Genomic DNA, 24232 nt, shown 5'->3' with positions numbered 1-24232 from the left:
CTTTCTAGAGTTTCCACATCTTTTCTACATCATGGTGATAAAAACTGAATGCAGTATTCCAAGTGTGGCCTTACCAAGGCATTATAAAGTGGTATTAACACTTCACGTGATCTTGATTTTATCCCTCTGTTGATGCAGCCTAGAACTGTGTTGGCTTTTTTGGCAGCTGCTGTACACTGCTGGCTCATATTTAAATGGTTGTCCAATTGATAGCATTATTTTCACCAGGATGGCATGAGCTATCCAAGGTAGTTGTTAGGCTATTAATGTTCTTTGCTTTATATGGATGATTGAATGCAACAGTGATGACCAAGTCTTAGTATTGGGTCTGGGTTATACAGTTCAGAATACACAAGAGTATGAATATGCTTTTTATAGCCATGATTAGGAAAGTTTATGTTTAGAATCATTTGTCCAAACAAAAGCCTGAAAAAAATGAAATGAATATATAATATGGATAATATATATTGGCAGATCTGATGGCTGATTTGTTTTAATTTTAACATACTTATCTTATCTATTTTCTTACTTCTTTGTATAATGCAAACATTTCTCTGAATGAAATGATTTTATGTTGATATTGTTACATTGCAATCAATGCATGTTTATATGGTATTTATACTTCTACCAAGATCTGCTTTTATTTACAGAAATGTATAATCTGGTAAAGTTGATCTCCAATGAAGGTATAATTCTTACAGTAATGAAACTATCCAAAACTGTTCTTATTCCTGACTTAAGTGGTTTACTTTATGTCAAATATATAAAAATATAATGAACTTTTCCATCTGTTAAGTGGAGAACAGAGAAATAAAATATAAATACACATTAAAAATAATGAACACACACCTGTCTATAACTGCAGTTAGTCTCTGCAGGATTTACACTTCATAACCTGATTGAGGTATGTATTAACAAAGTTTTACCAACAAGAATGCTTATAGGCAAATAATATTAGAGAACTGGGCTGAAAATAACAGAATTTTAACTGAATAAGCAGAAAAAAGTGCAGAGCTTTTTACGTAGAAAAAAAATCAAATGCATAGAGAGTGAGTGATAACTAGCTTGGTGATAGTAGTTGTTAACAAAATTTGAAATTATAGATAATTATAAACTGAATATGAGTCGGCAATTACTGCAAAGAGAAAGAAACAGAAAAAGGAATGCATAGTTATAGAACGCATCAATAGAATTATAGTTGCACAATTAGTAATTCCTCTATACTCTCATTGGTCTGACCCCCTTTTCAAATATTGTATGCATTTCTGGGCACTTCACCTTAATTACAGTTGAAACAAACTGAAACTGGAGAAAAGAAATGAAAAGGAAAAAGATAATTTGAGGTTTAGAAACTAAGTCCTATTAGGTAAGTGATTGAGGGAGTTTATCATGTTTAAAGTTAGTAAAATCTACTGAAAAGAAAAGAATTAAATACAGGTAGTCCGTAACTTATGATAAGTCGCTTGCAACCTAGATTCGAAGTTTCAATGGCTGGCATGATCAAAGGATCACTTTTTGGGTGCTCAACAACTGGTCTACATTTATGTCCATTTGCAGCATCCTACTGTCATATGATCTACAACATTCCATTTCCAGAAAAGAACACCCCTTGGCAGACAGTGGGTTTGCTTAATGACTACTGCAAAAAAAGTAAAAGCGGGTTGGTAAATCAAAGGCTATCTGTACATGACATTCTTATTTTTGTGAATATGGAGAACATGGTAGTAATCAGTCACCAAAATTCTATTTAATCAGAACTTTTAGTAAGAACAGTTCAATGGTTGAGCTAGTTTCTTAGGAAGAAATGGATTGCCTTTCTTTTGACATCTTCAGGAAGAGCCTCAATTCTGTAGTGGGCAGAGGAAAGTTTAGGATTCTGTGGTTTTTTTTTTTTTAGTATCTCCATTTCTCTCCTCCTACATGTATTAAAGCATCAAAGCAAATGAGAGATATGAGGACACTCATAAAATACATGCAACAGAAATATCAAATATATGTGATATAACTACACTCCTTGGACATAGACAGCCTATCGCATATCAAGACGAATATTCAACCTTAGTGTGTGAGTTGAATTTGGAAGCTCTCCTTGTTTAAGAATTGGAAGCCCAGCTGACTAGAGATCCTTGGGATCTCCTGACTCTTTGAACAAGATATATGGTATGCAAAAGGAATCGATAGATTGCTTCATTAACAGGTGAAGATAGAATGGGGCCTTGGAGGGCTGATGCTTCAAGATTTCCCATCATCGTGAGTCAGAACAGCAATCTCTTACTTATGTTGATTAATGATAAGGGACAGTGAAAGTGGGCTACCTATGTGACTTGAAGTAGTAGGCCCTTCAGAGAGATGCTACTTTCCAATAGAAAAAGCAAGGAATATGTGAACTGGTTAATGAGCTAGTATGAACAGAGATAACGTTGTGTGCTTATTTGTGCATGTGAATGGTATGCTGATGTGTTTCCAGGTAGAAGCAAGGTTATTTAAGATACTATTTGATTTTCTCTGAATATCTAGAAGCATGAGGAATTGAAGTGGAAATAAAGGACTGGACTTCCTTTTTCTGTTCCAGGGTGGATACAGGTGAATTTAGGAATTCATCCCACTTTCTATATTTCAGGTGTTATTTTTTAATAGATTAATTTTACCCCAAATATCACCTTGGGATATGGATACTGACAGACCTATTAAATAGGACAGGAATATCAACATGGATATTTCTAAAACAGGGCTCCTTTCATTCGAAATATATCACATTTCTTTTAAATGAACAGTGTGTGTATGCACATACATTTGTAGAGCAGTCAGTGTATGTGCAAGTTATCATGGTATAATAGCATTGTGTCCAAAGCCGCTTTTCTCCATAAATCCTTATGTTTAATCCTTCAACTCAGTAAGCAGCATGTTGCCTAGAGAATTAACTTCAGATTGGAGATAAAGAAGGGTCTAAAGTTAATGACATCTTGAAAAGCAACTGGAAGATTTAATACAATTGCAACCAAAGAAAATAACGGTACTTAAAAAAAAGATAAGAATCTTTATCGGATAGTTACAGTAGCTTTGAATTGTATAGTATAATATTCATTGATGACTTCAGTGTTTTCACACAGATCTATCATTAAAATAGCATTTCAGTATTTAATAGTTACATCTAACTGTTTATTACCATGTTACTGGATTCTAAAATCACTTTTTAAAGTTTATTAACTTGATTTGGTTTTTAATACTGTTGTGTATTTAATACTTCAGATAAAAATGTTTTTTCTCAAGAAAGAAGGTATGCTATTTAATTGTTTTTAAAAATACAAAGATTTCCTATATAATAATTTTATGTCATCTTTGTTGTAAACTTTTCTGTTATTTTTGCTTCCTTGTTTCCTTTGCTACCTTTATTCTTTTTTGTCCTTTAGAGAACATAGAATTTCTATGAACACCATTTTTATAGCATAACCAGTTCATACTTACTTAAAATACTGTCATATCAAGACTCATCTTTCAGGCAGAGGTCTGGAGAGAGGTGAAATATAGTGAACAAGTACTAAGGCAATGTTGGTTTAATATTTCCTTAAGCTCTGGTGTATGGTTTAGTGAAGATCTTCGATCAGTGATGGTGAACCTTTTTGCTGATCTATGACCATAATGAAGATTTATTGATTGGCAAACCTTTTAAGCTTGGTATGTCAAAAATTTAGAAAATGCCTACTTTGACTCTGCTGGCATCTTATCTCCCCCCCCTCCCCTAAACAAGAGAAAACAATTCTTTACATATTCATTTATTAAAAAATATACAGTCCAAACATGTGGATTATTCCCAATATTTGATTTGCACTGCTTACCTTCAAGCAGTGTTCTATTTCTGTTGACAGGCCCCTGGAGCCTACCCAAGGCAGTTTTGGGTCACATAAGACTTTCATTGGGAGAATGCTCTTCTGCAGTCTCTGCTGCCTCGAAAACCATGTGAAAGCATGATCCTTTCTCTTGGTAATTTTGAAGGCGTTCAAAGGTTGCATGAGAGCATGAGTTTCAGATGGTCTGAAGGCTGTGCAAGAGCACACCCCATTTTCATGCAACCTTCGCAGCCTCCAAAAATCAGACAATACTTTCAAGAATAGTTGTGTGTTTGGATATTGGTAAATGCCAGTATGTCACCCTAAACATCTTGACATATCACCTTATAGATGTATGTCATAGGTTTACCGTAACTGTTTTAGTTTTGAATTAGCATGTGCCAAGGGCCCTAGATCAGTTTGAGCCTGTGTAGTCTGTGGTCATGTATCTTGTATAGATCTTTGATTTACTGAGGATGATAACATGACACAAGAGTCACTGAGAGCTTGTGAAAGACAAGCAAAGTCAACTGTGTACAGGAATCTTTATTAGGACTTAACTTGAGGTGATAAGAGTGGGTTATGAGGTCCCTTCTTGGTAAGGATGAACCAGAGGAACTCTTGGTGAGTTATGGTGATTTGAAATAATTAGAAACATTGATTTGTAGCACTGATAATTCACAATGTCCACCAGCCATAAAATGTAAATAAGATTATCTGGAATAAAAAAATGTATTGATTTTGACAAGTTATAATGATGTTCTTACTGCTTTTTGAAAGAAAGACCATTATGATGTTTTTTATAAATAATTGAAAGCTATTATGCTTTTAAAAACATTTTCTTCTTGTCACTTAGTTTCATAATATTGATAGGTTATGAAGTATACATCTGCTAAAACTATTTGAATTGTGCAAGTGTATTGTTGTTACAAATAGTTGGCTCGCAAAACATTTGAGGATGCAAGAAGTTTTAAAAGAACTCTTTAAAATAAAATTGTAATTCTGAAAATCTGCATATTTCATTTTTTAAAAATAATTTTTATTGAATGTTTTAATCTTTAAAAACAGAAAGAAAAATGCAACAAGAAAGAACAAAACACAAAACATACATAACAATATAAAGTAATTATACAGCCTTCTGTATTGGCTTTCATCCTTAGCCTTTATAGTTCTCCATTCTGCATGCTTTCCTATTGCTTTTACCTTATCCTGTACTGTAACAACAGTTGTACTAACACTTATAATAAAATTAATTATTTATATCACCATATATTTACATTCTCTATTTTCTGTTTTGGCTTCTGTTTTCTAGCCACTTATAAATTTTATTCCATACTTTATAGAAATCCGATTCTTTTCTTTCTTTTAGTTCTATTGTCATTTTGTTCATCTCTGCACATTTGAGTACTTTTCTAATTATTGTTTCATCCGCGGGTGTGTTGATTTTTTTCCAGTTTTGTGCGAAAGCAATCCTGGTTGCAGTGATTATGTGTATGATTATGTATTGAGATTGTTGATCCATTTTTTGGTCTAATAGTCCTAATAAGAATGCTTCTTGTTTCAGTTCTGTTTTTCGTTCAGTAATTTCTTCCAACCATTTCCTAATTTTGCACCACTACTTCCTTGTGATGCATGATATTTCAAAGTACAATAAAACATTCTGCAATTTTGCAGTAATTCACTGCCAAAGCACAAAGCAAGAAAATGCACTTGAGTCATCCATTCTGATCTCTTTATAATGATAAAATAATAGTCATTTCTATATATATATATATTCACTTTTATTTAGAGGTACAAGCACTGTCATGTTTATCCTTGTAAAAATGTCTATATAATAAGCTCTTGCCTTTTTTCTCAGTAGAATTATTAAAGCTAATATTATTGCAACACTTGTAATATAAAACACATTCATTTCAGTTTAGTAAAAAATACCACTGGCATAACTTTTATAAGAGCCTTACTAGGAATTTATTTTTAAAGCTGCAAGAAGATTGCATACTTTACTCAACACTATCTTAATCTTTTTTAATGATTGATTCAGTATAATGGAGATGGTTAAGTACACAGTTTATTAGAACCACAGATTAAATTATTTATAGCATGCATTTTAAATCTCAGTCAATATACAGGTGCTGGAAAAAGCATTACACAAGGGAACAGTTTAATGACCAAATCGTCTTATCTCTGGAACTAAGCAATAAAAGTAGTTATCATTTTTCTTGTGTTATTTAACTTAACCCTTATAATTAAGCATTCTAAGTATTATCCCTTTCATTTCTTTCACTCTTAGATAAAGAGTTTGGTATAAAATGTGAACGATACAAGGATTATTAAAATCATGTTGCTTTCTTCCTTATTTTTTGAGATTTGACTTAGAGATAAAGCATGTAAAGTACAATTCCACCTGTCCGTTCAGAAATGTCTTCATGAAAATATATTAGTTGCACAAGAAAGTAGTTATTTTTTGCCTTTTCTGGTCAATCTACTCCATCTGCTTTAAAAAGCCCTCATTCTTCAAGTAGGAGGATGCAATCTGGCTTTCCAGATATTGTTAAACTACAAATACAGCATCTGAACCAGCATGAGTGATTCTAAGAGAGGCTGGGAATTCATCTACAAGGCTATGTAGCATACCTCTGGGATAGAAGAAGTGATAGGATGCAGCCTCAGTAGCTGAGTAATGCAGAATTTAGCACAAATTGTTCATTTGGAAAACCTTGCCATATTTTCAGGAGTTGAGTCAGTAGTTTGATTCTGTAACTATGACAATGAACAGCTTAAAAATCTTCAGACACATCTAGATCTTAAGGTAATTGTGTTTGCATCCACATTAATAACTTAAGTACAACAGCTTGGGTTCAGAGAGCCATGAGCATTTATGTGTCTTCTTTTTTACTGCAGTTCTTTGTGCACCCTACAAAGCATCCAAGGAATTTGTAGGACATTGTGCAAATGTCTACAGATTTGTGCTCACCACAAAACCATAAGGAATTTGACATTGCTCTCATTTAAAAGCATAAATTCCGTTCACTTCTGTAACGGCTTGTACATCCAGATCTTTGGCTATTTAATATTTGTTTTTCTATTACTAAAACCCAGGAAGTAAAGAAAAAATGCTATCTTTAAAAAAGTTGTACTAAGGAGGAGTATTTCAGACGCTAAAAGACTGGTTTCCTTGGGACTTAATCAATGAGATGTTACATTAGGAATAGGGCATATTAGTATGAACAGGACAATGATGTGTTTGTCCCATGCCAAGCACAAAAGTCTCTTTGAGACCAGTGCAGCTGACATGATTTTGATGAGGATTTTTAGACAGATTTAAATTGTATTAATGCAGTTCTTTGTTCACTGACCTAGAAGGTTAAATCACTAGATGGGCCACAAATTGATTCCTCTGGAATTATATATCAATATTTCTATTGTAATATTATACATTAACATTATTATTATTATTTGTAGTTGTCAGTGACTTTTTAAAGAGAATATATTGAAATATATAGTGGTAGACCAAAAATGGGGGGGGGGGAGAGTTTGCAGGCATTTGAATACCAAGACATGCAGTGACATATATAGAGCATACTTGTATTCCAAACGAAATACAATAGCAAATTAATGTGCAAAATTTAAATTAAAACTAACATACATGTTTCAATTTTCTTTCTTTTTCCTGGCTTTTCCTTTTCACTAGGCAAACTCCATGAAAAGTAGGTATTGGCCCCAGAGTGGAATCCTACTTTGGCTCAGAGCCACTTAAAGTATAAGGCTAAGCAGAAGTCACATGATTTATGTAAATGGTTTGTGGAAATGACCTTGAGAAAGGAGAAAGAGACACAGCCTAGACAGCTATCATGCAAAAAGTATCTCAGCCCACAGAAGAAAAAGGGGATGTGGGAAGCATTTCAAAAGGTATCCTCCCTAGTTTTCTGGTAGTAAAAATAAAGGAGGGAAAAAAGAAGGGGGGCAGGGGGGCAAGTTGGGGGAATTGAAATGGAGGTAGGTGTGGCAGGGCAGAAGTGTGAGATCCTTGCCTAATAATGCCCTGTCCTAGGCTAATGGGACTACTACCGTGTTTCCCCGAAAATATGACATGTCCTGAAAATAAGGCCATGCCACATTCTTCAGGTGGGCAAAAATATAAACCCTTCCCCGAAAATAAGCCCCCTGGACAACCCCTCCCTCTGGCCAGGCAGAGCGCCACTCACCAACCTAGTGGTATCCTGAAGGTGCCAAGCCGCGGAAACTGGAGGGGCAAAGGCGCTTGCGTTGCTTGGCATCTCCGGGATACCGCTAGGTTGGTGAGTGGCACTGTGCCCAGCTGGAGAGGGGGGTTGCTGGGTGGCTGCTCTATTGTGAGCAGGCTCACATAGAGCCGGGTGCAGGCTCAGGGGTGGACGGCTGTGTTGCGCTATCGCAGCAGCGCAACATAGTCATGAGGCGACCACGCTGATGAGCAGCCACCCGGCAAACCCCCTTTCCAGCCGGGCACAGCACCATTCACTGACCTAGGGATATCACCAAGCCGCATGAACGCCTGTTCGCCGCTGCCCGGTTCTCGTGACTTGGCGCTTTCAAAATGCCAGTGAATTGTGCTCTGCATGGCTGGAGAGGGGGTTGCGCGAGTGGCTGTTCCGCTTCCACTCATGCGCCTCTCACCCTCACAATGCCCTGGCTCAGTTTTCCCTGCAGAGCCAGACCACCTCCCAGTATGGCTTTTACGGCAGCTTCCAAACCAAGTCTTTGCTCTATGGTTGTGGACCGGCTGCAGGCAGAGTGAACTCCCAGAATGTACAACCATAGAGTGTACGTCCAGCACGGCCACTGCTGGAAGACTCAGTTTGGAAGCTGCCAAAAAAGCCATGCTGGGATGTTGGCGGTGGCAGTGGGCAACGGCGGCAGTGAAGGTGCTCTGGCTCTGCAGGGAGAGCTCGGCCAGGGCATTGTGAGACTGGTAGGCATCGGAGCGGAACAGTCGCTTGCGCAACCCCCCTTTCCAGCCATGCAGAGTGCCATTCACTGGCATTTCGAAGGCGCCAAGCCACGGGAGCCAGGCGACAGCAAACAGGCGGCTTGCCGATACCCCTAGGTCAGTGAATGGTGCTGTGCCCGGCTGAAAAGGGGGTTTGCCAGGTGGCTGCTCGTGAGTGTGGTTGTTTCATGGCTGTTGTGTTGCACTATTGCCACAGCGCAACACAGCTGTTCGCCCCTGAGGCTGTGCCCAGCTCTTTGGGAGAGCAGCCACCCGGCAACCCCAAAATAATAAGCCCTCCCCTGATAATAAGGCCCAAGCCATATTTTGTGGGTCAAAAGAAAATAAGAACCTGTCTTATTTTCGGGGCAAACGCAGTAGAACTGCTACCACTTAGTGATGTTGGTCTTGTGATTTTTTTGCCTTCATTAAGAATCATTAAATGAGGACTTGCTTTGCAGTTTTTCTTTGAAAAATTACTAGTTTTATTAATTAGATAGAGAATCACTGTCTAATGATGTAGGGGATAAGGTAGCAGGTTAGAAACTAGAGAACTGAATTCTAGTCCCACCACACTCTCTCAGCCTTAGGAAGGAGGCATTGACAACCAATTCTGAAGATTGCAGGGCCTAGTCCAGGCAATTGCTAGGAATCAACACTCAAAGGCACATGCACACATATATGTAAAAGTTTTAGACAACATCCCTTATTTGTAAATTCAGTACCGAAGAGACATTTATCACTAATGATAAGTAAGTTTAATTGTTACATGTGCAATATCAGAAAATTTATTTTGACTTTGCATTTTTCAGCCTACTGAACACTTTTTTTAGACAAGTGATAGAAAAAGGATGAAGTATAGAATTTAGTAACAGGCAGTTTTGGCCACTGACATTGGTAATACTAGGATTTATGATATTATTGTTAGCCCACTAAACATTACCCATTAGTAGTAAACTAATCACAAAGGAATGACATTTGTGTGCAGAGTTAATTGCCTAGAACTATTTTTTCATTTTAGAAAATGAGTGCATTCCTAGTTAGTTTTGTATGCCTTTTTTTCAGATCAGGAGAAAATGCACATATTACTGTAATATTCTTTTTTTCTGGTAGACTGGTTAATTTCCATATTTATATTAATTATGTATGCAAATGAAGTATTGCCATATTTTCATTTCAGCAGATCATTACTCACTACTCATCCATATATTTGTCTCAATGCTGCTATCTTCATGTTTGCAAATGATCCACAGAAATACAAACAAGACTTTTGTAGTAGCAGTATTTCATTACTAAAGCTGAGAGATGTCAGGCATAATTACTAAGACTAACATCTGGACAGCTTTATTGAATGACTGCTACTGCCAGGATTGTTACCATATACAAAGCAGCATTATTCAGATGAGTAATAATTATGGCCAAGTTAGGTAAGTAGTATACCCAGAAACATAATATCCAACAGACTCTATAGATCAGTGTTTTTCACTAGTGTGCCGCGAGATGTTGCCTGGTGTGCCGTGGGAAAAATTGAAAAATGTGAAAGATTTTAAAAAAATGTCAAATTTTCGCCCACTAGGCAGGCGCCGGACTGTGTCCTGGGTATGGGGTGGGGTGGGGTTTTTGACCCCACCCTCGGCCAGCAGGGGCGCCGATTGGCGCTCCTCAGGGGGACACCCTCCACTTTTCTGATGTCCGGGCTGTGATTGGTCAAGACTCCAGCCTGGACCTATCACAGTAGGACATCATCTTCCGACTTCCTTCCCGCCCGAGCACAGTGTGTGCAGCAGCGGAGAGAAGAAGACGTCACGACTCGAGTCACCAAAAGGAACCGATGCAGGAGGAGACAGACGGAGACCAGGACTCGGCGGGAGTCGGCACTGCAGAGAGTGAAGGAAAGAAATCCAGATGTGATTGTTACGCATTGTTTTTTACACTGTGAGGCCCTCGTAGCCAAGACTTTACCAGAAGACCTAGTTCATGTTTTGGATGATGTTGTGCGCATGGTAAACTTTGTAAAGTCACGACCCGTGAAAAGTCGCATATTTGCAGCTTTGTGTGAGGAGATGGGAGCGAAGCATAAAACCTTGCTGTTTCATATGGAGGTCCGGTGGTTGTCGCGTGGCAAGGTCTTGGTTCGTGTGTATGAGCTGCGGGAGGAACTTAAAGTGTTTCTGACAAATGAGAGGTCAGATTACGCAAAGCTGCTTGCAAGTGATGAGTGGTGTGCAAGGCTGGCATACCTGGCAGATATATTTCATCATCTGAATGAACTGAACACACGAATGCAAGGCCGAAATGAAAACCTGCTTACAAGTACAGATAAAATAAATGGATTCCGTTCAAAGGTGCAACTCTGGCATCAACATGTGGAAAGTGGCAATCTTGAAATGTTCACACTCACCAAGCAATGGCAAGGTGTTCACACTGCTGCACTGTGTGAGATAATAGTTAAACATTTAAAAACTCTCGAGGAGAAGTTGTCATTTTATTTCTCTTCAGTCTCCACTGAATGCCTTGACTGGGTTAGGGACCCTTATAGCTCAGCATCAGTTGGTGGAAAGGACATGACTTTACAGGAGCAGGAGGAACTAACTGAACTGAGACAAAATCGTGGTTTCAAGCTAAGATTTGCTGATCTACCTTTGGACAGTTTTTGGTTGGATACTGCCAAGGAGTTCCCCCTTCTGGCAAACAAAGCTATTTTGACATTGCTCCCATTTTCCACTACATATCTGTGTGAGATGAGCTTTTCAAGCATGATTGCTATAAAAACTAAATACAGAGAGAGACTGAGAGCTGTTGACAAAGAGCTACGTGTGTGTCTTTCTTCGAATCCAGCCAGAATATCAGCTTTATGTTCAGCCAAACAGGCCCAGGTTGCGCACTGAATAAAGTATTTTATAATTTTTCATATTTCTGTTTACTTACTATTTCATAATAAAGTAATTATAAAATACTTTCTTTGTGTTTATTTGATTCCTATTCAAGAGAATTACTTTATATATAGTCAATATAGGCACAGAGTTAAATTTTTTAACATTTTCTAATGGTGGTGTGCCTCGTGATTTTTTTCATGAAACAAGTGTGCCTTTGCCCAAAAAAGGTTGAAAAACACTGCTATAGATATATATCCTGCAAATATTTTTTATAATAATCTATACGGTAGTTACAAAGAATTTAGAAGTAATACACATCATCCATCTGTAGAAGCCTACAGGTGCTTTTGGATTTGAATAGTAAGATTCATTTCCTCAAGGTCTCAATAGAGTTATATGTTTCTGGTGAGGCTTTTTGCTTTGCATGATACACAATAAGTGAACTTTGTTTTCACACTTTTTTAAAAAAAAATATTGCCTGATGTTATCTGGGAAAAGTTCTGGAATAGTTAACAAAACCTTGTGAGAAAATGAAGTACATTTTATAGACCGCATTTGTCTTATTTTCACACTGCCCTTGGTAAGGATAATTCTATTTAATAACGCCTCAGTTGCCAGAAAGCAGTTGGTTTTATCTACAAATATTCCTAACGCTTACCTAGTCAGATAGCTTACATTCCAAGTGTTTATGTAATTTGCTCCTTTGCAAATTAAGGGGACATAAATAAGTAATGCTAATTTGCATTGTATTTGGTGGTGTCTCTAACAGTCAAAAGACTCTTTGATCATTTGCCATTTTAGTCAGAGGAACTGAGTGACAGACTTTCTTTATCCTTCCTGTTCCATAGTACTATCTTCATGCATTTTGATGGGATCCCTCAAAATTTAAAGCAGATAGGGAAACTGGGGAGCCACAGGAGGAAGGGATATTTGTAAGAATAATATTCCTCCTCCTCTGTCATGTACTAATGAAAGCCTATTCCAGAACTTTGTGGAGAATACCAAAATGAAGTGTTTTATTGTAATGTGTAATTTGATTACCATCTGAGTCTTGGCACATAAAAATATGAAAATATCCTGGCCATACTCTTCCACTTTATGTTTCATGCAGGGTGGATAAAAAACACTGATTTTTTTTAATTAAAAAAAATTGGATTTTTTAAATTTTAAATTGGATTTTTAAAAAATCAAATTTATTTTAATAAAAAGCTTTTGGAGTTAAAAATCCATCTAAAGATAGTTTTCTATTTAAGATACATTAATAATTTAGTTTATTCAGCATGAATAAAGGAGCTTAGTTATGTAGCATGAGGCTGTATATTCTGCAATATTGGGACTGTCGGTAAGTCAACAGCAGTTCAGAGAAGGATCTGCTGCAGGACAGAGACGACAGTTGCTCTTTAAAAATTATGATTTAAATCGAGTTGATTTAAATCAAGCCTTTTTAATAGTGATTTAAATCTTGATTTAAATCGACCCTGGTTGCATGCACTGTTTGTCAAGTACTAAGCAATTTTGAATTATGCATAAATATATAAAACTAATAATATGGAGATAGGGAGAGTGAAGGACATAGGAAGATATCTCAGGGAAATGGTCACTTTTTAAAAAATCTAAAACTGGGCATTCTTGAAACTGCCCAAGATAGTTACTGCCCAACTTAGTTTGCAAGCCTTTAAATGAATGGGCTTAGTAATGCAGAAACAATGGATTTGGAGTTTTACAGTTTTTAAACCTTCTAGGAGAACATCTGATGTCCTGAACTAATACCCAAGGGGTGTTGTAACCACACATGGTAAGCATGCAAAGTGAGTTATAGGTGAGCAGTACCATAAATAACTCAAATGTTTTCTGTTTATACAATGAAGTTGCAGCTAAAGTGCACTAGTAAGAAATTACAGATTCCCAAAGCTCTGTACTTCAAGAAAAAACTGGGCTGAAATGAACTTTGAAAAATAAATAAAATAAAATCCTCTTCCTAGACATAACATGACAATGGAATGGACATGTGTAACAAGATGGCTATTTTATGGGTTTTTGGGAGGTTATTATTATATCTTCTTGCTCAGTTTTAGTTTGACTATGTTAGTAGCCTTATTTATCATCAGAGGACTGGTAACTACCAATTTTTCTTGAGAAGCCACGTTTCCATAATCAAGGTTAGCTATTGTGTCATGTCTGGCTAATGTAAATTAATACGAATTGCTGATGTTCCACATTTAAAAATAATCTCAGTGATTGCTAAAAATGAGAATTAAATTATCAAGCAGCCAATTGTTATGTCAAAATTACAAAACTATTACAGAATATATTCAGTGAAACGGAAGATGCAGGCAACTTTATTTAGAAACTGCTAAGAAGAGCCTTTTTATAACTTTGGCAAAATGAATGTGACTATTCAGCAGAATTCGTATCCTGTACTGTACTGTTCTGATAAATAAAAGATCTCCAGTATGTTTAGCACTAAAACCTAACAAGCTGATGATACTCAATGTTTAATTATAATTTCTAATGAAGCTCTAATCCTATTTTTCAGAGAATTTTATTTAAAATTTTATGAGCACAATATTTGTTTAACTGAATTTATGTGATCCAGAGATGTTTATTATAACATAAAAAAATACATAGTTTTATTCAGAACCTTATTTATTTATTTATTTATTATTCATGCTTCTAGACCGCCCCCTCTCCCAAAAGGGACTCGGGGCGGTGTACAGTCCATGCAAAATATATCAAAATACAATAAAAATTGAATATGTACAGTTGGAATGGAGGAGGTTAAAAATGGAATTAAAAGAACTGTACAAAGCAATATATATAAATATAGGATTTTGAACCCCTAAAACACACACAATAAGTTAAAAACAATACCCCTAAAATAACCAGTTAATACATTTGCCAGGGGGGACAGTTGTAATTATGCCAGGCCTGCTAATCGGAACAGGTGAGTCTTCAATTTTTGCCGGAAGGAGCGGAGGTCAGTAGTGGTTCTAATGTCGGGGGGGAGGTCATTCCAGAGGGTTGGGCCCATCACAGAGAAGGCCCTACTCCTTGGTGTCGCCCGTTGGCATTGCCTAGTGGACGGCACCAGGAGAAGTCCCTCTCTGTGTGAGCGAATTGGCCGCAGGGATGTATGTGGGAGGATGCGATCCCGCAAGTAACTAGGTCCCGTGCCATGGAGCGCTTTAAAGATGGTAATCAGCACCTTGAAACGCACCCGAAAAACCACAGGTAGCCAGTGCAGCTCGCGCAGGAGAGGTGTTACGTGGGAGTACCTTGTACTCCCCATCACAGCCCGCGCGGCTGCGTTCTGAACTAACTGCAGTCTCCGGGCGCGTCCCAAGGGCAGCCCCATGTAGAGAGCGTTGCAGTAATCCAGGCGGGACGTCACCAACGCGTGAGTGACCGTGCGTAGGGCATCCCGGTCCAGTAGGGGGCGCAATTGGCGCACCAGGCGAACCTGGTGGAACGCCCCCCTCGCCACGGCTGCCACATGGTCATCCATTGACAGCCGGGCATCAAGGAGGACGCCCAAATTGCGCGCCCGTTCCACAGGGGGCAATTGTTCGCCCCCTATGGCCAGCGATGGAATCAGCTGGCTGAACCGAGGTGCCGGTAGCCACAGCCACTCAGTCTTGGAGGGGTTGAGTTTAAGTCTGTTGTCCCCCATCCAGACCCCGACGGCTTCCAAACACCGGAACATCACTTCGACAGCCTCGTTGGGGTGGTTTGGGGTTGAAATATACAGCTGGGTATCATCAGCGTAGAAGTGACACTCAACCCCAAAACCACGGATGATCTCACCCAGCGGCTTCACATATGTGTTGAACAGGAGAGGCGAGAGGACCGACCCCTGTGGCACTCCACAAGTGAGTGGCCTCGGGGTCGACCTCTGTCCCCCTGTCAACACACATTGCTTCCGGTCGGAGAGGTAGGAGCCGAACCACCGCAGAACGGTACCTCCGACTCCTATCCCCTCCAACCGGCGCAATAGGATACCATGGTCGATGGTATCAAAAGCCGCCGAGAGGTCTAATAGGACCAGGATAGAGGAACAACCTCTATCTCTGGCCCTCCAGAGATCATCGACCAACGCGACCAAGGCTGTCTCTGTGCTGTGCCCGGGTCGGAAGCCGGACTGGCGTGAGTCTAGATACTCGGATTCGTCAAGGTGTTGTGGAAACTGCTGCGCCACCACATTCTCGACAACCTTCGCTAAAAACGGAAGGTTGGAGACTGGACGATAGTTAGCTAGCTCCATTGGGTCGAGTGCAGGCCTCTTAAGTAAGGGTCTCACCACCGCCTCCTTCAAGGCGGCTGGTAAGGATCCCTCACCCAATGAGGCATTCACCAGGCCCAGAAGCCAGCCTCGGGTCACCTCCCAAGATGCCAGTACCAACCAGGAGGGACACGGGTCCATTAAACATGTGGTGGGTCGTAGCCGTCCACGCAACCTATCCCAATCCTCGGGGGCAACAGAATCAAACTCCTCCCAGGATGGTCTCACAAGACTCGCTGTTGGCGGCCCGTCTGGTCCACTGAGGGGGGCCCATCCGCTCCGGATCTGAGCGACTTTATCCTGCAGATATTCCCCAAACTCCCTGGGCCCCATTTCACACCAAGGGACTCACACCTGGATATCTGAGGAACAGTGAACTCCCTCGGCTCTAGACCTTCCCGTATAACTACCGCCACCCCACCACCCTTACCCAGGGCCCGAGGCTGATGGAATGCGCGGAAACCTGGTGGGCACATTTCCACGAGGGGTAAACCACCCTCGTGGCCCAACCAGGTCTCCGTTATCCCTGCAAGGTCCAGCTCCCCCTCAGAGATCAGCTCATTAATGAGGGGGGCCTTGTTGGTTACGGACCTTGCATTGCAAAGTATCAGCCGTAGGCCCGGGCTCTGTAGTTCCTGGCCACCTAGATTGCGGGGGTTGGTACAAACGACCGGGCGTAGCCAACAGCCACGGTCTCCCAACCGACCTTGTAATCTTCTTTTGTCCTCGCATCCCCCCCTCCCCGCGACCGTTGTAATCAAACAACCCTCTATTGGAATTACTTGTTCCCTCTCCCCCCCCACTCCGCTCACTTCCCTCCTGGACTCACCTGTTCGTCTGGCACTGGCTTCCCTCCTGGCCTGGTTATCCCCCCCTCCCTTCCCAGAACCCCCTAAAAACAATATAAAACATTTAGCTAAAAAGCCCCTCAGCTTCCTCTTCTTCCACCTCTCGGGGTTCACAAACCCGTCATCAAGGCTGGCCCCTGAGAGAGCCAAGGGCCATACCTGCGAAAGAGGGGCCTCCCGCAGGCGGAGCAGATCAGACCTCGAATAAATTAAAACGTTGTAATAGTCCCAGTAGGGTAGGGGTGCAGATAATGCAAAGTTAGTAATTAATAGAGTCTCGGTGGAATGGAGGGTAGAAAGTTAATAAATAGAAGAGTCTCAATGGAGGGTAGGGGATATTCCAGTGACCAGGTGGTACTTGGTACTTGGAGGCAGGAGGGGGGAGGGCGAGAAATGATTAAATATCCCAGGTGGTAGGGGGAAGGCAAAGGTAGCAAAAATAGTGGAGGGTAGATGAAAGTTCAGCTTAGCTGTTTCCAGGTGGATACAGCCCCCCCCCCCGATGGATGGGGGGGCCTGGAGGGGTATGGGAGCAGCCAGGAAAGATAAAATAACCCAGGAGTCCCTGGCTGCGGCTCCCTCCCTTCGTCTGCCGCCGCAGGCATCTCCCTTTGATCCTCCGACTGCCTCTGCCTCTGGCTGCTTCCCAGCCCTTCTCACCTATCAGCTGATTATTCCAATGTCCTGTTGCATCCCGTTGCTCCCCCTTAAGCCCTTTGATGTCTCTGGATCTCTGGGGGCCTCCAGAGCCTCTCACCCCCTCTTCCTTACTCCTCTTCTGGCATTTCTGGCTTTTCAGCTTCTCCTTTCGGTGTTTTCGGCGCCAGCACCAGCGCCATCTGCGCAATCGCACCACGCCATCGCCATTGCTCTCTCCTTGCTGTTTACAGCCCTCCGAGCCTCTTTCCTCTCCGCTCTTCACCGACCACCCTGTCGGGCTAATATCAGCCTGAAACATGCCTGGGTGGTCGGGCTGTCCAACTCTCGACCCCCTTCGATGGTATGGGGGCCGGCAGCAGTCCCTACCCGGTCGGGAGCTCCATGGTGTTCCTGGAGCTCAGAGGACGATCGCCATTCGTAGGAAGCTCCTCCTCCTCCTTGTTATTCAGTATGTAATTATTTAAAGAGGATGCTGTTTTGCTGAGTATTTGGGCAATGATTAGGTGCCAGGCAATTGGTTCTTTTGGATCCAGAGACAATGAAAACTACAGGTAATAAAGGGATTTTAAGCTTTATTATTAGCTCAAGAAAACAAATTGGAATTGAAAAGCATACTATAAAAAGCTTACGCACCAAACAAGATAATACCCAAATTGTTATAGGAGCTCCTTAACAATAACAGCAGAGATATCCCAAGGGCACCAATTTCCATGGTACACAGTGCTAAGTTCCCATGCAGAACCTCCTGACAAACAACCTCAAGGTTTTTATCAAAATTTAGTACCCTGACCATGGTTAGAGTACTGATTAGGCATTGGTCAGGAGACTTCAAGACCTGATTTTGATTTGCTGACCCGTGATGGGATGGGAATTGAACATTTGAGATTTGAAAACTTTGAAACTATGTGAAGATGCCTCCACTTCTTTATTCAGTAAACAGGAGCAAACAAAAACGTAGGCTAGCTCAGAATAACCTCTAGAGTTTTCTTAATATAAAGGAGAAATCAAAATGTAAGTAAACTTCTTGAAGTAAAAATGGTCTTCCACATTGCTATTACAAGATGTATACAAGCAGGATTCCAATTTTAACCTTTTGCTTTGTTGTAGTAGAGACGCCACCCCGTTAGTGACATTTCAATAATCATGAAGAATAAAAAAAGAACTCTTCATAGATGCATAAAAGGCATAATGTACACATTTTTAATGATGATGATACTGATCTTTTTAAAACTTTATTTTAAAAACTGATGACTTTTTAGACAAAAAATCCTCAAAGAATAAAGAACTCAAAAATCCATCCTAAGGACAATCATGATTAATCTTGAGTTTTTTAAATCACAAAAATATTTATGTTAACTATATTCTTCTGGGAAAACAGAGATTTGATTACTGTTTGATTTAGCAATGATTTTTTTTCAAAAAAAAACATACCATTTTTAAAATTAAATTTCTAAGCCAATTTTGAACTTGCATGAATGTTCAGTGACATATTCAAATATCAATATTGCTAGGCATTCTGGCATTTATATATTAAACATAATATTATATCATAATTTAAATAGTTATCTAGATTTGTGGGGTTCAGATAATTTACAAGGTGTTTTCTTAAAAACAGTATGAAATTTAACTTTTTCTCACCCACAAAATAAAAAAAAATGTTTTATTATAAAAAGGGACTAGTTGAACATTTAAGCAAGGCAAATGGTTCTAAATTGCTAATCAATCAAGATTCCTATTTTTCAAGAAGTAAAGAAAATTAGAAAGTAAAAATACACTAGAAATTTAGGAAATAGCTGCTGAGAATGAACAAGTAGATAACATAGTAACCTGGACCTTGTCTATGAATCCTATACAGATTTTGTACATGATAGACTATATAAAAATCATTATTTTTATTTAATGAAGGGCAGGGGTGAAATGCTACCGAAACGGTAGTAAAAAATGCTACTGGTTCAGGCAAACCGGTATTTCCAACAATCAGCTGGGTGACGATCAGCTGGGTGACAATCAGCTGTGACACATGATTTATATTAGCTAGAATTGTCGGATTTCCTGCTTTCTAGCTAAATCGCGCGGCATAAGCAGATTCCCCCATCTCGCTGTTATACTTACCTTTGCAGACTCAGAAGTCTTCAAAATGTTCCATTTTTAGTGCTGTGCGGGCGCTCCTCGGGTGTACATGAGCATAGAGTGTGCATGCGTGCACAAAGCTCACACACAGTAGCAAACTCACTGTACCGGTAGCTAACTTCAGAGGATTACACCACTATTGAAGGGGGTAATTTATTAACCATTGAACCAGTAATACAAGTTCTAGCTGCATTTTCCCAATCGTAAGGTGACCAACTTTTTTACAATGAAAAGGAGGACAAAACACGTTCTATTGTCCAAAATGCTAAGGTGACCAACTTTTTTACAATGAAAAGGAGGACAAATAAATTGGAAAAAATATATCGTAAATAAAAGAAATATTTTATTCATTGCAACAATAATACACTAAAATATGACATATGCATAATAAAAACATTTGCAACATTTTATATTGTAATTATGCTTACATGCCTGTTAATTATTATTTAAATGAGTACTTTTCCATTGAATTAATATTTTTATCAATGTATCATCTTCTAACAATATATTGGAAATATCTGAACAAGAAATATCCTTCATATTGAATTTTACGGCAAGTGCTGCAGCTAGAGTATCAACATTCAATCTCGATTTCTCACTTGTCGAAAAATCATTGGCAATTGAAAAAAACTCTTTCAACTGCTGCATTAGTTCCAGGGCAGCACAACGTAAATTGAACAAGTATAAATAAATGTTCACATGGAATGTGTTCATTTTTGAAATGGCTGAAAATATCCACCCATCTTTTATCAATTTCAACATGTTGATTTTCCCATTGTATTAATTTTTCAGAATTTAAATATACATTCGGTCTTCTAATTTCTTCAAAGAGACAATTGTCGTATATTTTAATGTCTAGCATTTCTTTAGATAAAAATTCAACACAAGATTCAATATCTGTTCAATATACTTGCGATGAAGTAAAAAAAACACCATTAAAAACTGTTTAATAAAATATGTCACATAACGCGCAACAGATTAGCCTTCAAATATCAAAAAGGAGGACATGTAGGAGGACACTTTTCGGGGGAGGACAGAACTTACAAAAGAAGGACTGTCCTCCCTAAAGGAGGACGGTTGGTCACCTTACAATCGGCCTTAATCATATAAACAATACTATTTTATAGTATAGTATTTTAACTAAATTTAAAAGCATACTTCTATGATAGCAAGGGCTTACAAAAGCAGTCTAAAACAACTCAATAGAAAGAGCATACTTTATTTCTTAAAACCTTAGACACTTGTATAGTTTGCCATATTGTGTTAGACATTAACCATCTTAAGACACATTTGTGTCTCGTGATTTCTATTCTTTAACTTTCTTTTGATGTTGAATTTTCTGCTTTTTTTCTGTTTATGTAATTGATTGATGTATTAAAGATCTATTTATTACTGTGTGGTCACTGTTTATGTATGCATATTTTTCTCCATGCTGTCATTGTAACTTGAAAATATGAAAATGTGCAGTGGGGGCAAATAGTTGTCATATTCCTTCCTATCAAATATATTTAAATCCAACCACATATTTAGAATAAAATAGAATAGAATTCTTTATTGGCCAAGTGTGTTTGGACACACAAGGAATTTGTCTTTGGTGCATATGCTCTCAGTGTACAGTTTACAGTTTACAGGAATTTTATATGTAATATTTGAAAAAGGTTTTGCTTTATTTTTCCTTTTATATTTATCATAATCATAATAGCATTATCTCCTATTTTAAAAACTCTTCTGCTCTGTTTAGCTATTTAATAACACAATCCATTTTTGTTTTTATCTGATATTGCTGAAAAACTAGGATGTCTGCTTCAGTTGTATGTCAATAATGTAAGATCTCTGGACCAAATTTAACATGTAGACTTTGAAACAAATGACTTATTGTAAGTAGTCAGGCAAATTAAATTTAGTGGTCAATGCATGCTATTATTTTTCAAAAAATTATGCAATGCTGAGCAGCTTCTTGGTTATTTTGGCCTTTATCAAGACCTAACACATACTTGTGCAATTGTCAGGCAATGTATCCTTGGTCATGAAATCTAGTTACTGCTTGTTTGGTAGGAAATGAAAAATGGCTATTAAAAAAGCAAAAAATTAGGAAACTTGTTATCAGTTTTTTAATAATTAATGTTTCAAACATAAAATTAAAAGCTGGACTTAGAAATAAGATTTTTTTTCTTCTGTTCAATTTTATCTGATTTTAAGATAATGCCTGGACAAGTCTTTACAGTTTTTTATGGAAGGATTTTTCAGAAATGGTTTGTAATTGCCTCTTATTTAGGGCTGAGAGAAAATGACTGTCATATTTTTCGGAGTATAAGACACACTGGAGTATGAGACACACCAAGGTTTTGAAGAGGCAAATTTTAAAAAAAAGTTTTTGCACTCTGCAGACCTCCCAAAAACTGCTTGTTTTTGGCGAAAACTGGCCCATTTTTTTAAAAAAAGGGCACGAAAAGCCTTTAGGAGGCTTGTAGAGTGCTCCTGGGAAGGGGGGTAAAAACAAGCAAAAAATCGCCCTTTTTTTCAAAAACGGCCCATTTTTTTGTCAAAAAAAAAGGGCATGCGTGGCCTGGGGTGTGGCGGGGGGGGGGGGCAAAATTGAGCAAAAAAAGGCTCGTTTTTCGCTTATTTCTGTCCTCTCCAGCCCCCAGGAGCACTCTGAAAGCCTCCTAAAGGCTATGCATTGCCATTTTGGTGAAGGGGGGGGGGGTTCGGGAGGCAAAAATGCTGTATACAGTGTATAAGATGCACCCAGATTTTCAGCCTCTTTTTAAGAAGTTTTGTTTCAGTCTTTGGACCAATCAGGCTTTGAGAATACCCACACGTGACCCCTCCCTCTCTTTCCCTGAAAAGACACGTTCAGGTAAGACCTTTTTCAGCCTCTTTTTTGAAGGAAAAAGGTACGTCTTATACTCTGAAAAATACGGTAGTTAAAAAATGACTAGCTCAAATCCATATGGTTTTCTGGCTAAGGCACATGGTCTCCCAGTGGCTAGTCTGATGCCTTAACCACAACATTAGGTTGAGTGGGGGCAGTATACAAATGTTTAAAAATACACAGAGAATAAAAATATTATTGCTGTTGAAAATGTAACCCAGTATAGAAGTACATCTTTGTTGCCAGTCCATAATTAGTAAGTAGTAACTGAGTGTCTTGGTAATAAAGTATGGTATGTCTGAATTAGAGCATTTATCAAAATCTCAGGAGTTGCAGAGCTATCTAGACAGATAGATAACAGTGTTTCTTCAGATACAGTGCTTCTATCAAGAGAAATAAACTATAGGTTAACATAAGCACCTTGGCTATCAGTGTGACTTATTTCATATCACAGCAGTGGTGGGTTTCAAATTTTTTTAGAACCTCTTCTGTAGGTGTGGCCTGCTTTGTGGGAGTGGCTTGCCAGCCATGTGATCAGGTGGGAGTGGCTTGCCAGCCATGTGACTAGGTGGGCGAGGCCAACCTGTAAAATGTGGTGAAACTCACTTAACAACACTCTTGCTTAGCAACCACAATGTTGGCTCAGAAACTCTGGCATTTGAAGCACGCAAATCTTAAAGCTGTCAGGTTACAAGATCCTTGCACCCCTAACCCTTTAGAAAATAAAACCCCAGGGGTGTTCAAACTTTTTAGCTTTAAGACTTGTGGACTTCAACTCCCAGAATTCCTCCTCCAGTCATGTTGGCTCAGGAACTCTGGCATTGAAGTCTTAAAGCTGTCAAGTTACAAGACCCTTGCACATTCAAACTTGACACCTTTAAGACTCCCAGAATTCCTCTTCTCGCTCTTCATCTTGATGATGTGCGGAGGGGGGGGGAGCTGGAACCGGTTCTAAACGGCACTGTAGATTTGTGGAACCTCTTCTATAGAAGAGGGTAGAACTGGCAGGAACCCACCCCTGTATCACAGGCTTAGTTTTTTAAATAGGGTTTCTTAATCACAATTGACAAGATTCATACAACATGCTAAGCTATAAGCCGCAGTCTTAAACCACAGCCACATACAGTATGGTAAGCCAAAAACAAATCAGATTTTTAAAAACTAAGATGTGAGAAACCGCTGAGCCTGGAAATGAATCCAAAGCTTTGTCAACCTTTCTATTTAGATTTTCTATTTATAATGCATGCTTACTGATTATTATTTTTTTGCATATGTAATTTGAGTGGGTTTTTTTCATTGTTTATTGCTGTTTATTGCGATTCAAATAACTTTATTTCTAAATCAGGCTCATCAAGCACTTTGGCCCAATGCTTGGGGCCCTTTGAACGCAGGGAAATGCTGTTCCAAAGGCAGATGTGCAACAGAGAAGTTCTGCTATTGAAATCCTATTAAGTAATATTTCATAAACATGACCTAAAGTATCCCCTTTGTACTGGATCTCTTGTATGAGCAAAACCAGAAGCAAATGTGGCAAAAAAAACCACTTTCTTGTGCCAAGAAAAGCTTTATAGGTGATAATTAGCATCTTGAATTGCACCCAAATGGCTTCAGAGAATAAGTGTAGCTTGTGAAGTAGAGGTATTAATTTGTTTATTTATTTATTACATTTATATAGCCACCCAACTTAAATTGAATGTTGGGCAGCTTCTAATCAGCAATTAAAACAATATAAATAATAATATAAACACCTGACTCCAAAGTTTAATTT

General features: G+C 38.9%; 1 protein-coding gene across 6 annotated transcripts in view; it reads left to right on the top strand.

Moving 5' to 3' along the window:
- Positions 1 to 24232, top strand: part of PTPRM (protein tyrosine phosphatase receptor type M) — a 471605-nt gene that overhangs the window by 94616 nt on the left and 352757 nt on the right. The gene's annotated exons all lie outside the window — the stretch shown is intronic.

This window comes from Natrix helvetica (assembly GCF_964273705.1).
Source record: "Natrix helvetica genome assembly, chromosome: 4".
In the NCBI taxonomy this organism is placed as follows: Eukaryota; Metazoa; Chordata; class Lepidosauria; order Squamata; family Natricidae; genus Natrix; species Natrix helvetica.
Note: the sequence above shows the minus strand (reverse complement) of the source record. Positions and strands in the feature narration are given on the sequence as shown.